Raw genomic sequence first — 12909 nt, 5'->3', positions numbered from 1 at the left:
AGAGCTGGGTGTCAGGTGGGGGTCAGAGTCTGGAGAGCTACCCTAGGAGGGCACGACAAGCCCTCCATACCAGAGCTATTACTCCTCCCTGAGCACCCCATACACCCCACATACTATGAAAACAAATAGTGACAAGACAGGGAAAAGAAATAGGGTCCTTCAATCTAGACGCAGACACATGATTTATTCCATACATCTACAAGATCCAGAAAGGAGTGATAACAAAGGACCACAAGAATGTGGTATCAGTAGAACCCAAGATAAAAGAGCTAAAATGTGAGTCTAGGATGAATTAAGAATGAACCAAGGCAATCTAAGAAAATGGGACATAATCACTTACTGGACATATGCAAGGCTATGTAAGTTATAGAAGTAGGATTCCATATTAAAACAGCATTTGGGGAGATGCATAGGAAAAGTGGCATTGACCACAGGATAGGAACAAAATGGAAAATGGATTAATATAGGTAAGGACATGTACTCGAGAGGAGTTAAGAAAGGGTGTCTTTGACCTATTCATGTGTATGTAGCAAGTCCAATCCCAGTAGCTTGGCCAAAGCCACTGTGATCTTAATTTGTACATGTGAACATTCCCAGAAACACTTTCTAAGATGCAAGTCATTCACTCTGTAGGTTAGCATCATCCAAGCCATAGTTCATGAACTTCTACTGATTTTACCACTTTTTTATACACTTTAACAGCAATTGAAAGGGTTTAATAATTCAAACCAATAAACATTTAATCAAACAACATGTCAAAAAATGCAACAAGGAAAAATGTTTTGCTTTGTGTATACATGGGGTACATATTCCCGGAGATTATTATATTTCCTAAAGAGAAGAGTACATACATAGAGATCATAAATGATGAGGACACACATATAGGGACTACATGACATTGGGGAAACAATTATGAAGGAGTATATGCCAGGAACTCATGTGGCCAGGGCACATTCATGGCCAAGGTCCATCATAACAAAATGTTCACTGGTGAGCTCATCATGCTCTTCTCGAAAGCTGGGAGTCACATATCTCTGGGTGCCTCTGGCTGCTGAGATACTATTACCATGTGCTGGGTCTCAGCTCTTCAGGGACATCTACTCTCTTTCTACTTCCCATCTACTAAAATATAGTGGTCAGAAAACGTCTCCATTACCAGGGCAGACAAAACTCTTTGAATGAATAGTTATGAGCCATCATACCTAGCTAAGTATAGCCAAAAAAACCTAGTCAAGGTGACTCACTAAATTAGGCTGGGGGTTAGACATTTTTTTATAATTTTAGATGATTTTAGGGTTCCTGTAAAGCCAGTACTCCCATCAGGGACTTTTCTAAAAACAAAGAAGCAATGAAGAGATTGAGACAAGGAAGTCCATTTCACTCCACAAATTCTCCTTGAATGGCATCAACAAACTTCAGATAAATTCAGGTTTCTTAATTACTCTATGTGGTAAGTACTTTTTACTTTTATTTTCTCATTTTATCCCCACATTAATCTTGAGAGGTATGTGTTATTATTATCCCCATTTTGCAGTTGAAAAAATAAAGCTTAAGTGACTTGCCCAAAATCATGTCAGAAGCCATATTTTAACCCAAATCTTCTCAATTCTATGTCCAACAGTAGGCTACCCATTAAAATAAAATATAAATATCCCCAAAAAGCATTACTCCTAAAGCCATGCCATTATCAAACAATATTTTATTTGGGAATTAGTACATAGGATTGAAAATTAGAAAGGAGTTTAGTGGTCATTTAGCCCAACTCCTTCATTTTCAGTTAAAGAAACTGAGGTACAGAGAACAGCTATGACTTGCTCAAAATCATACAGAAAGAAAGCTGCAGAGCCAGGATTCAAATCTAGTTCTTCTGAATCCAAATCTGGTGCTAATTGAAAATGAGGTCCTTTCAATTGGATAAGGTGGACAAAAAGGGTAAGTTCCTAAAAAGGGAGGAAGAGCTAGAAAAGGGAGAGCACATATGAAAGAACATGAAAAAGTAAACCTTCTCTACTGTATAAATGTAACCTTTTCCCTAGGACTGACCTCATATGCATTTTTGTCTTTTGAGACAATATGATTTGAAATATGACATTTCTGTATCTGTTTTTAATAGCATGGGCTGCTGGATGGTGCAGTGGCTAGATTTCTGGGTCTGGAACCAGGAAGACCTGAATGCAAATTCAGGCTCAGAAACTTACTAGCTGTGTGACTCTGGGCCAGTGACTTAATCTCTGTCTGCCTCAGTTTCCTAACTATAAAATGAGAATCATAATAGCACCTACCTCACAGAGTTGTTATGAGGATCAAATAATATCTTTATAGATCTTACAATACCTAGTACATAGTAAGCATCTAATAAATTCTTATTCCATTCTCCTTCCCTAATAAGCCATTTAGCCATTTAGTTTGGGGGTTGGTTTGGGTTTTGTTTTGTGGTGTGGTGTGGTGTGGGGTGTGTGTGTGTGTGTGTGTGTGTGTGTGTGTGTGTGTGTGTGTGTGTTTTAGGTGCTAAGTAGGAAATACAGATCTGGGTCCTAGACTAGTTCTGCTAATGATTTGATTGCATGGCCCTTGCTTAGTCACTTTCCTCTGAGGTCTTAGTTTCTCCATCTGTAAAATGAAGGGATTGAACTAGATGATCTCTAAGGCCCTCTGGCCCCAAAACCCATGGTCCTATGACTAGTAGGAGGCTTCTTCTAGTTTACCAGGGACCTAGGCAATTGAGCTCCATCCCCAATACATGCACATCATTTTCTCCCTGTTGCCATCACATTTTTGTGAAAGGGGTTGTGGAACCCCTTCCAGAAAGGCATGACAATGTGTAACAGACAAGTCCTGTTTTCTGATTCATCTTCAAAAGGAAAGAACAGGGAGCTACTCAAGGCTCTGGAGACAGACTCCATACCAGGTTCTTCAGCCAGCCCAGAGAGGGAAGAACACAGCCAAGAGCCATCTATTTTACCCAGCTTGGATGAAAGGTATTCCCAGAGGAGGTGACAGCGATTCTTCCATGAACCATGCTGAAATCAGAAGTGAACTTAGTAGGCAAAGCTACATAGAAACTGCTTTCAGTTTGAGCCCACTGTCACCAGGTGATTTTGGGAAGAGGGGGACTTCTGTTTTGTGGAAATGTTTGCATTCCTGTTATTGCTATATTTTTCAGGAAATATTCTTTGGTACATTCTTGTTGGTTTTTTAAAACCTGGAACTACTGATATGAAGTGATGCAAAGTGAAGTGAGAGAAACCAGGAGAATGAACATTGTTCACAGAAACAATAATGTTTAATGATCAACTGTGAGTGATTTAACTATTATCAATAAGGCAAGAGTCCAGAACAATTCCAAAGGACTCAAAGAAGGATATCCACTGCTGGAGAAGGAACAGATGGAGTCCGAATACAAATTGAAAGATACCATTCCTTACATTATTTCCTCTATGAATTTTTCTCTAGTGTAAGCAATATGTGCCTTGTTTCACAATGTGATAAGCATGAAAATGTGTGTTACATGGCAATGTATGTACAACCTATATCTTATTATCGGCCTTCTTGGGACTGGAATGGGAGGGATAAAAAGAGAACATGGATAGAAAATGTCAGAAAAATGAATATTTAAAAATTGTTTTGACATATAATCTGGAAAAAAAGATTGTTTTAATTTTGATTTTACTTATCTAAATGAAACTGGGGCTGATAGCATTGAAAAAGAACTATCTTCCATTCCTCTGGGAATATCCCTAGAACCCACTAAGGGAGATGAAGACTTGCTTGGGAATACTACCCATCGGTGAAAGGGGAATTGAACTATAGATATTCCGAGCTTACATTACAATAATTAGTCTTCAATTTTTAAAAAGCCAAAAAATATGTTTAAGACATGATCTCATTTGGGAAGGATGATAGAAATCCAGCTCAAGCTTCTGAGATGCCATCAATACAGGACCACCTCTCAGTCAAGGGCTAACAGTGACACTTTTCTCTCCTAGCTTGTACTTCTTTCCCCATCTCTCTCTCACCTCCTGGACTTCTCTTCCAACGTCCAAATATCCAGTGTCCTCCCTAAATCTCCAACCCAGTATCTATCACCTTACTGGTAAGACCAACTACCTGCATGTACTTCAATTAAACCTGTCCTCCCCGGGCTCTAGTAAACCTCAAATTCTATGTCTGCTCCCATAGGACTTTTAAAAAGAGGTTTGCAAATGCAAATGAATCTCTGATAGTGAAAGGGAGATATTTAAGGTTTGAGGAGTCACATCACGTTAACTACTGCTTTTTTTTTTTCAGAAGGCTAAGACAAATCATGTAGCAACAAAGAGCATCTAAAGACTTAACCATAGAGTCAGAGGATCTAAACCTGGAAGCAATCTTAAAGTCACCTACCTACGTCCATATTTTGGAGATGAGGAAATTCGGGCTCATAAAGCAGAAATGACTTGGCCTGGGTCACACAGATTGTCTGTAGTAGATTCAGGATGCAGACCTAGCTCCTTGGACTCCAAATCCAAGTGAGAGAAGATGATGGTACAAGTGCAACTATTGTTAGCCTAAGGTCTTATTGATCCAAGAATGGATTCTATCTTTGGTTTCTCTGTAAAGGCTTTATCAGTAAGTGATTCTAATCTCCCCTCATACCACAGTGCTAGCACAATTTAAACAACCCCTAAATGACAGCAGAGGCGACTCAGACATAACCATTTTCCATACGCTTATTAAGCAATAAGACACAAGTGGGCATGAATTATTATGCAATAATTCATGCCTAGAAGCAATTTTAGACACAAAGTCGAAAGATTCATCATTACCATATATTCCATTCTATTTTTCTTTTTCACCCGATAAAAAATCATGGCTAAATCTCCTAAAACCATCCTATTACATCAAGAAGGAGATTGGGACATCAACTCAGACAGTTTAGACCAAGCCAGCTTCTCAAAGGGGAAAAAATGTCAGTGAGTTCTTTAATTTTTAGATCGAGTTCAATTAAGATGAGATGATGAAAGATTTTCTATTTCTTCCCCTTCCCTCGTTTGGTCTTAGGGGTGGCATGGGGAGCTGGGGAGGCAGAAATAGATTTTCACTGTGGAAATCCAATGGGCAGAATATTCCAGGATTAAGGATTTTTAGAATCCTGGCCTCATAGAGTTTCGTTCAGCAGGCAAATTAATCAGCAAAGGGTGACTTTCTGCCCAATAGCACATAGTGCTTTGCTGATTGAGGTTTAATTAAAGTTTGAATTCAACTAAACTTGTCCCAATGATCTGAGACTTAGGGATCACTAATTCATTCTCACAAATAATTAAATATAGACAGCTGGACATACTAAGCAATTGATAATGGCTCATAAGCTGATCAATTTTGAGCCCAGTTTCAACAACCTGGGGATGAATTTTTCCTTGCTTTATCTGAAATTATAATACTAAAAGCACTCCCTCACTTGTGGGTGCCAAAAAAGTATCCCATGTTCAAGTACTCTGCAATTCCATATTCACTCAAAACCATAGTAAATGAAGTCCCACAGATTTTTTTCACTTTTGCATCAGACAGAATGGACAATTATTTCAAAGCAACATTTAATGAAAAATCATAGTAAGACATGTAGTTCTATAAGCCTGGAGCACACTCCAGTAAATATATAAACTATCAGTGGGAAGAATGAATTCACATAAGGAGATCTGCTTGGGGGGCTAGAGCACAAATGTGAAAGGAGCATTTTGCTACAATGTCTTCTGATGATGTCCTTCACTTGATTCCACTCTTCTTCAACAGGCATCATGTTGTATTGCTGCTGTAACACTCTGGGAAGCCTTCCCATTCTCTCTTTTACTAGGCTGTTATGCCTAACTCCACATATGAGCCTCAACTATGGTTTCAGCTGAGTTCTTAGTGCCTCCTCCTAGAAGAAAGAGTTAACCCTATCATCTTTTAGTTTATTGGCTACCAGATAAGTTTCAGCTCTTTAAATGAAAAAAGCAGGACTTTACTTACCTAGTCACTGATTCGGGAAGAATCTCAGCTAAATTGTGCCTTTCTCTCCATAAAGAGAAAGATCTGTCAGTTCTAAGAGTATCAGTGGCTAAACTCTTTTGGGATATAAGCTACTCTTCCAGCTAATTAGAGTCTACCAGGATTTAGCCTGTCATTTGAACTGACATTCTCTTGTTGCAAGATCAAGCTCCATGTCCCAAATCTCTATCTGACTTAGGGTTAGAAAGTCCCCTGAAGTGTGGTAAATTCCTGATTGTCAATCTGAATTCCCCTTCAAACCATTCCAAGAGGCTGCATGCCAACAAACTACAAAAAGCTACTTGGGTTTGAGGCCACATGTCTTCCCCTCAGCCTTCAAGATCTTTTGTGCCTGCCATGTAAATGAATTGGTAGCAGAAGGCAGAACAAAAAGCCTAACTGAAAAACTGTCATTGTCACCCTCTATCTCCCACTCTTTGCTCCATATTCCTGTCTTTCACATTTAAGTATGGTCAGTAGTAACAAACCTCCCAGGCTTTGACCCACTTGATAAAGTGAACCATTTGCCTTGGTTCAAAAAGCATAAAATCTCTGTGCCAGAAGAGACCTCCATGCTCATCTAATTCAAGCCCTACCTGAAATAGTTGTTCCTCTACAACCTCCCTGAGGAATGGTCATTCAACTCCAGCTTGATGAACTCCTTTTTCTGGAGAACTCACTACCTCCTGGGGCAACCCATTCCAATTGTGAATAGATCTAATCATTAGGAAGTTGGTTCTTCTATTGAGCCAAAAACCTGTCTCCCTGTAATTTATACCCATGGGTCCAGTTCTGCCAAGCACTACAAGTCTAATGGCTTTTCCACATGACAGTCTTTCAAATACTTGAAGATAGTAATCAAGGCTTCTCTCCCCCTCCCGCTATACCCAATACCGCTAAGTCTTCTCAGTCTGGGGTTTTCATCACAGATGATATTTATTAAATAATTGACATGCTAGAAAGTAATAGCTGAGCAGCAGGGTGGTAGAAAGACCAGCAGACCAAAAGAGTTAGGAAGTTTAAGTGCTAGTTGTATTCATTCCACAAATTTTCTGTAATGAGTTGGACAAATCACTTCTCCTAGACCTTCATTTCTTCTTCAATAAAAACAAAGATTTCTTCTAGATCTAAATTTCTGTGATGCAGGGATTCATATCCATACAAGGTGTGCAAGTGTATACCAACCACTTTAAAGAGGGTGATAGAGGAAGCAGGAAAAGGAAATAAGAATAAAAGCTAACATTTACATAGCTCTTACTATGAGTCAGGCACTTTGCAATCATTATCTCATTTGATCCTTCACAACAACCCTGGGAGATAAATGCTATTATTATTCTCCTTTTGCAGTTAAGAAATGGAGACAAACAGAGATTAAGTGACTTGCCCAGGATCACACAGCTAGCAGTATCTGAGGCCAGATTTGAACTCAGATCTTCCTGACTTTGGGCTCCAGCACAGCACTACTTACCTCCCCTAGCCTAGGTAATCAAGGAGTTTATAATTATATTATGGTGTATGTATTGGAAAGAGGTACAGGAGAACTGAACAAACAAAAACACTAGCAAAACCAAAATCACATGCAACAATATTTTAATAAACAAATCTTCTGGGAAACAAGCACCTTTGTAATGAAGTTGGTGTTTAAATTCATCATCAATCTTGGAAAGCAGGGTTGCTAGGCATGCTGATGAGAATTCCTTTATGAAGATGTTAAGACTTCTAGAGTCCTGCTACAGTATTTAATCGATCATCTTTAGGAATTTAAATACTTCTTTAAAATTCTGGGTCTCTGTATGATCACATCAAAAGAGATGACATGGCATCCCATGGGAATGTTATCACTATCCTATAGTTGACACTAATGATGCAGTAAAAAACAAACTGGATTTTGAGCCTGAGGAACTGAGTTCAAATCTTAGTTCCATCACTTACTCCCTGAGGTAACTTTATTATGACAAGTCACTAAACCTCTCTGGGTTTCAACTCCATAATGAGGGCGGTATGCTAGACAGTTTCTAAGGTTCCTTCCAGTTCTAAATCTATGACTTATAAATCCTCTATTTTTTTGTTTTGTTTTGTTTTGTTTTCAACACTTACCTTCTGTCTTGGAATCAATACTGTGTATTGGTTCCAAGGCAGAAGAGTGGTTAGGGCTAGGCAATGGGGGTCAAGTGACTTGCCCAGGGTCACCCAGCTGGGAAGTGTCTGATGCCAGATTTGAATCTAGGACCTCCCTTCTCTAGACCTGACTTTCAATCCACTGATCTACCCAGCTGCCCCCTTATAAGTCCTCTATTAAGAGTTGGTGTGGTAGAGTAGAAAGTGCACTGGATTTGGAGATGGAAGATTTAGGCTCAAAGCCCAGTTTTGACTCTGGCCACCTACAATTATATGAACTACGATTCAATTCAACAAGGCTTGCTAAGCACCCTCTGTATGAAATGCACTGTATTAGGGAGGTAAAGTCAAAAATGAAACCCCATCTGCCACTAAAAATTAAATTTCCTGGAGAGGGAAAGCAGAAATCCTTGGGTAAATCACTTACTTTTTTTATTACAATCATCTGAATACCTTGGACTGAATGACCTCTACACTCCTCTTCAGCTCTGTCTATGCATGACCTGCCCAATACTCTGGTGGCATTCATTTCTTTAGTACTTCTAATCTCCCATGGATACCAGTGAGGCAAGCATTCCTGCTCTCCGTCTCTTTCCCTGATTCTCGCTACATGAGTGGAACACATATGTTCTGGATATTAACTTCCACGTTACTCCTTCTCCACAAGTCATCACTTAATATGCCATAGACTGCCTGTGCCCACCATGTCTTTACACTGAATTCTGGGTCACTTACAGCTTTGATTTTTCTACAACTGACTTGTTCCTTGATTTGGGGCCATAGAGCATAGTGGATTTCTTTGTCCAGGAGTGTTTAGCATCATAGATAAAGCTACGAATTTTCCTTTATGTAAACCAGCCTATTCTCAGCTCAGGATATTATTGTTTGAATAAATAAGTTAGTGAATGAATGCAAAAAGCATATATTAGTATATGCCATGCACTGTACTGAGCACCAAGAATATAAATACTAAATCAAAGATGGTTCCTGTTCTTAAGGAGCTTACATTCCAGTAGAGGAAAACAACAAATAATTGGTGGCCAGAGAAATATACAGAAATAAAAGAAAAGATACAGGTTTAGAAAGTTACAGGAATAGTGAGTATAGAAAGAGGGGAATAGACCCAGGCACTCTTTTCAGAAACAAAGAGCTGATCTGATTATGGCTCTATAACTAGAAAGCTAGAGGATTTGGGGGCTGGTAGGGGAAGAAGGCACAACTGTCAAGAAAAAGGCCAGAGAGCTGTATGGATGGACCTAAGACAAGCCAAACAAAACAGCAGGACCTCAAGATAGTAGTTCCCGACATGATAGGGTTAAGTTCTCCGGGGCATGATTTCAAGGCTGTCAAAGAACTTGTCAGGGACACAAGTTCACATGTAACACACACAAGGTAGCTTCTGGGTGAGTCACACTCCTTGAAATCTTGAAAGCTTACACCATATATGAGTTCAGCCTAGCCTGAAAGAGCACAAACACTAACTTACTGACGTAGAAACTTGACCCCCTACCCAAAATCATCTGTGTTTCAAGAGATAAGATGATACACACCCTCACCAATGTCCGCCATTAATACTCCACCCTGTCCAGATGGCTATCCTTCTACCCACTCACCCCAAGTGTTATCCCATCCCCTTCTATCACAGGACCCAGAATAACTCCAATTAACTGTCACTGTTTAACTAGCAATCCCCTAATTTCTGTGATTCAATTTTCTTCTGACCTCATTTTGACTTCCATATCCCAATCCAAGAACCTCCCTTCACAGTCTTGACCCTACAGGGGGTCAGTTCTATATACTGCCTTCTATCTTTGAATCCCTTGTCCCTTATTCAATCAATCAATCAATCAATCAATCAATCAATCAAAAAGCCTTTCCAAAACTTAGCCTTTGGTTAAAACTTGAGCTCCTTTCTTCAAAGTTCCTATTTACACAGTTACCACTGGAGGATATCATGTCACCTAGTTGACTGGATCCATTCCTAATTCAAGTTTTCTAACCTCTCTTAGGCTCTCATTGTAAGGACCATGAATTTAGGGTTAGGGTTGGGGTTTTAAGCTTCTTTCTTTCCGGGGAGAGAAATGTCACTTCTCTCCCCCTCAATCTCAGGCTTCTCTCTAGTAAAGGCTGGAGTTGGTCTCTGGGTCCTATTAACTGAATTTATTTGAGGGAAACAGAAAAAGGGACAGGGCAGATGAAAGAGTAGGAAATTGAGGTTCAAGAAGGGAAGAGAGAGAAAGGGTCCATAGCTGTCTAATACCCTCCCCCCCCACCAAAGTCAGGTAGATCAAGTCTTGGTCAACCTGAACCCCTTGGGACCAGGTTAAGAAACCCTGGTTCTTGGCTGTACAATGAGTATCCCCAAGTTCAAGGCTCAAAGAGGTTGGTGGAGCTCTTCTTTATGGACAGCTTATATATCAAGTCCTGTCCACTATTGTCTTCTTGGGAGTATTTTGGAGTCAGGAATCACAAGAAGAGAGATCGATGAGTTGGAGATTTAGCCAGAGCCTACTTCTCTGGTGTGTGTGTTGCCAGAGGAAGTCTCTCTCCAACTACCTGGATCAGCTCACTCCCCCCTCTCTCTCCAAAATTCTGTGTTCCTTTTTGCCCATACCCCCTGCTGTAGAATCCTGCAGCTCTTCCAAGTTTATTTTCCTTCCAAGGTCTCAAACCTTCTCTTACAATGGGTACCTGCTGAAGGATTAAGTCACTAGCTCAGAATCATACAGCTATTATATTTCAGAGGTAGTACTTGAACCCAGATCATTCCCTCTGTCCAACCCATCAAAATTCTTTACGTTCACCCCTCCTCTCTTTTTTTGCTCTACTTCCTTTGACAAGGTATACTTGGTCCCTTGAACCCAAGTTTTTTCACCATTTTCTTTGATCTTTATTCTCTCTTTATCTACTGATACTTTTTCTGCTACTTACATGAATGAGCAGGTCTCCCCCTTCCTAAAAACCTTCACTTGATCTTGCAATTTTCTCGAGCTACTCACATACATCTTCTATCTCTCCTCCCTTTTATTCTCAAATTTCTAGAAATGGTAGCCTACATATCCTGATTCTACTTCCTTATCATCTGGCTCATCATTTTTAAGACTGAGTCTCTATCTCTCCCAAGCTGGAAGTACACATCCCTTTGTGAGCTCATACCCACTCATGGTCAACAACTATTTTTCAGACTTGGGCCAGTACATTCTGGTGGTCCTCCCCTCCCAAGTGCTCCCCAAATTTGTTGTTGGTTTTACATTAGTCACATTGTGAAAGAAAATTTTAAAAATGGAAAAAGAAAGTAAAACAAAAAAGCTTCAATCAGCTTTCAGACTCCATCAGTTCTTTCTCCAGAGATAAAGAGCACTTTTCATCATTGCTCACCAAATTTGTGCCAGACCTAGTGTGGATACCAAATTTAATTTAGCCGTAGTGAAGCTCAGAATTCAAGTGGGTCCACAACACTCATTATACTGCTATGTGTAGCTTCTAATCCATTTCTTAATCCCCTGGAGTTGGGCTTCTGATGACTGTTGAAGCAGTTCTTTCATAAAGTACTTAAATTCACCTAAATGCATCCTCTGTTGCCCTGACCAATTCTGTGACCTTTACATGACGATGTGGAGGAGCACACCTATAGGGAAGTCTATAGTATGGGCCTGTTGTTTTAATATATTTAATGTCTTATAAGTTGGGGATAGGTCCTGGACCTGTAATTTCACTGATAAAGGGAACTTTCAACTCTGTGATGCAAAGCAGTACCTCTGTGCCACTAATAGTCTTAGATGGTTCCCTGCTGAAAGATTAAGTCCCTGGTTCAGGATCTTACAGCTAGTATGTTTCAGACATAGTACTTGAACCCACATCTTCCTAACTCTGTGGCCAGGTTCTATTCCCTATATTAGACTGCCACCTGTAGGTGGCTTCTAATTTTATTCTAATGCTTCTAAATTAAACGTTAAGATTTTATTTAATATTCTGGCCATGGTGGCCAAAAATTAATGATTGAGTAGCCAACTTTTCCAATAATCTTTTCCTTGCTACTAAGACCCAGAGAGGGCAATTGCCCTGCTTAGTGTCACAGAGATACTGTCACAAGAATCCAAGGTTCAAACCCAATTTCCTTGACTCCAAATTGAGCACCTTTTTCACTTTTTGTTATAGTGAAGATTCTCACCAGGTTTAGGTTTAACTCGATGAATGTAGGGTCTGTTCTATCTCTTATGTCTAAGATTCCGTTATTGATTCTCGTGTAGTAGTTTATTTCTCTTCCACCCATGTACCATATAACTATGCACCCAAGGACCAGCAACTCCTTAACGATGCCTGCTCCACTGATTACCAGTCTTTGTTATTTTCTATTTGAGGAAAATTATCCTACTAAAGTTTAGTAGGAAATCATATGATAAATGCTGGCTTACTTTAGTATGGAGTCATATGATAAGAATCTGTCTTAAAAGGAGGAAGATTGAGTTCAGGGGGATGTTAACCTCTAGTCTTTGGATAGATTTCAAGAGGTCTGTAAATATGGGTGAGAAAAAAATTCACTTTAATTTTATTATAACTGATTTCCTTTGTAATCTTTGGTAATTAGCTCTATATGGCCCTGGGGGTAATTAACAGCTCTGGATGGCTGTGAACCCTCTTTCACCTAGATGCACAGCTATAGCCTCACATTTGTATTTAATTCACATTTATAAAGTGCTTACATGATTTTGTCACAACAACTCATTGATAGAGGTAGTAGTGGTGGCACAAATGTCATTACCTCCATGGTATAGATGAGGTAAT

The sequence above is a fragment of the Monodelphis domestica genome, chromosome 1 (assembly GCF_027887165.1).
Source record: "Monodelphis domestica isolate mMonDom1 chromosome 1, mMonDom1.pri, whole genome shotgun sequence".
Taxonomy (NCBI): Eukaryota; Metazoa; Chordata; class Mammalia; order Didelphimorphia; family Didelphidae; genus Monodelphis; species Monodelphis domestica.
The sequence above is the reverse complement of the archived record's forward strand: the minus strand, read 5'-3'. Positions refer to the sequence as shown.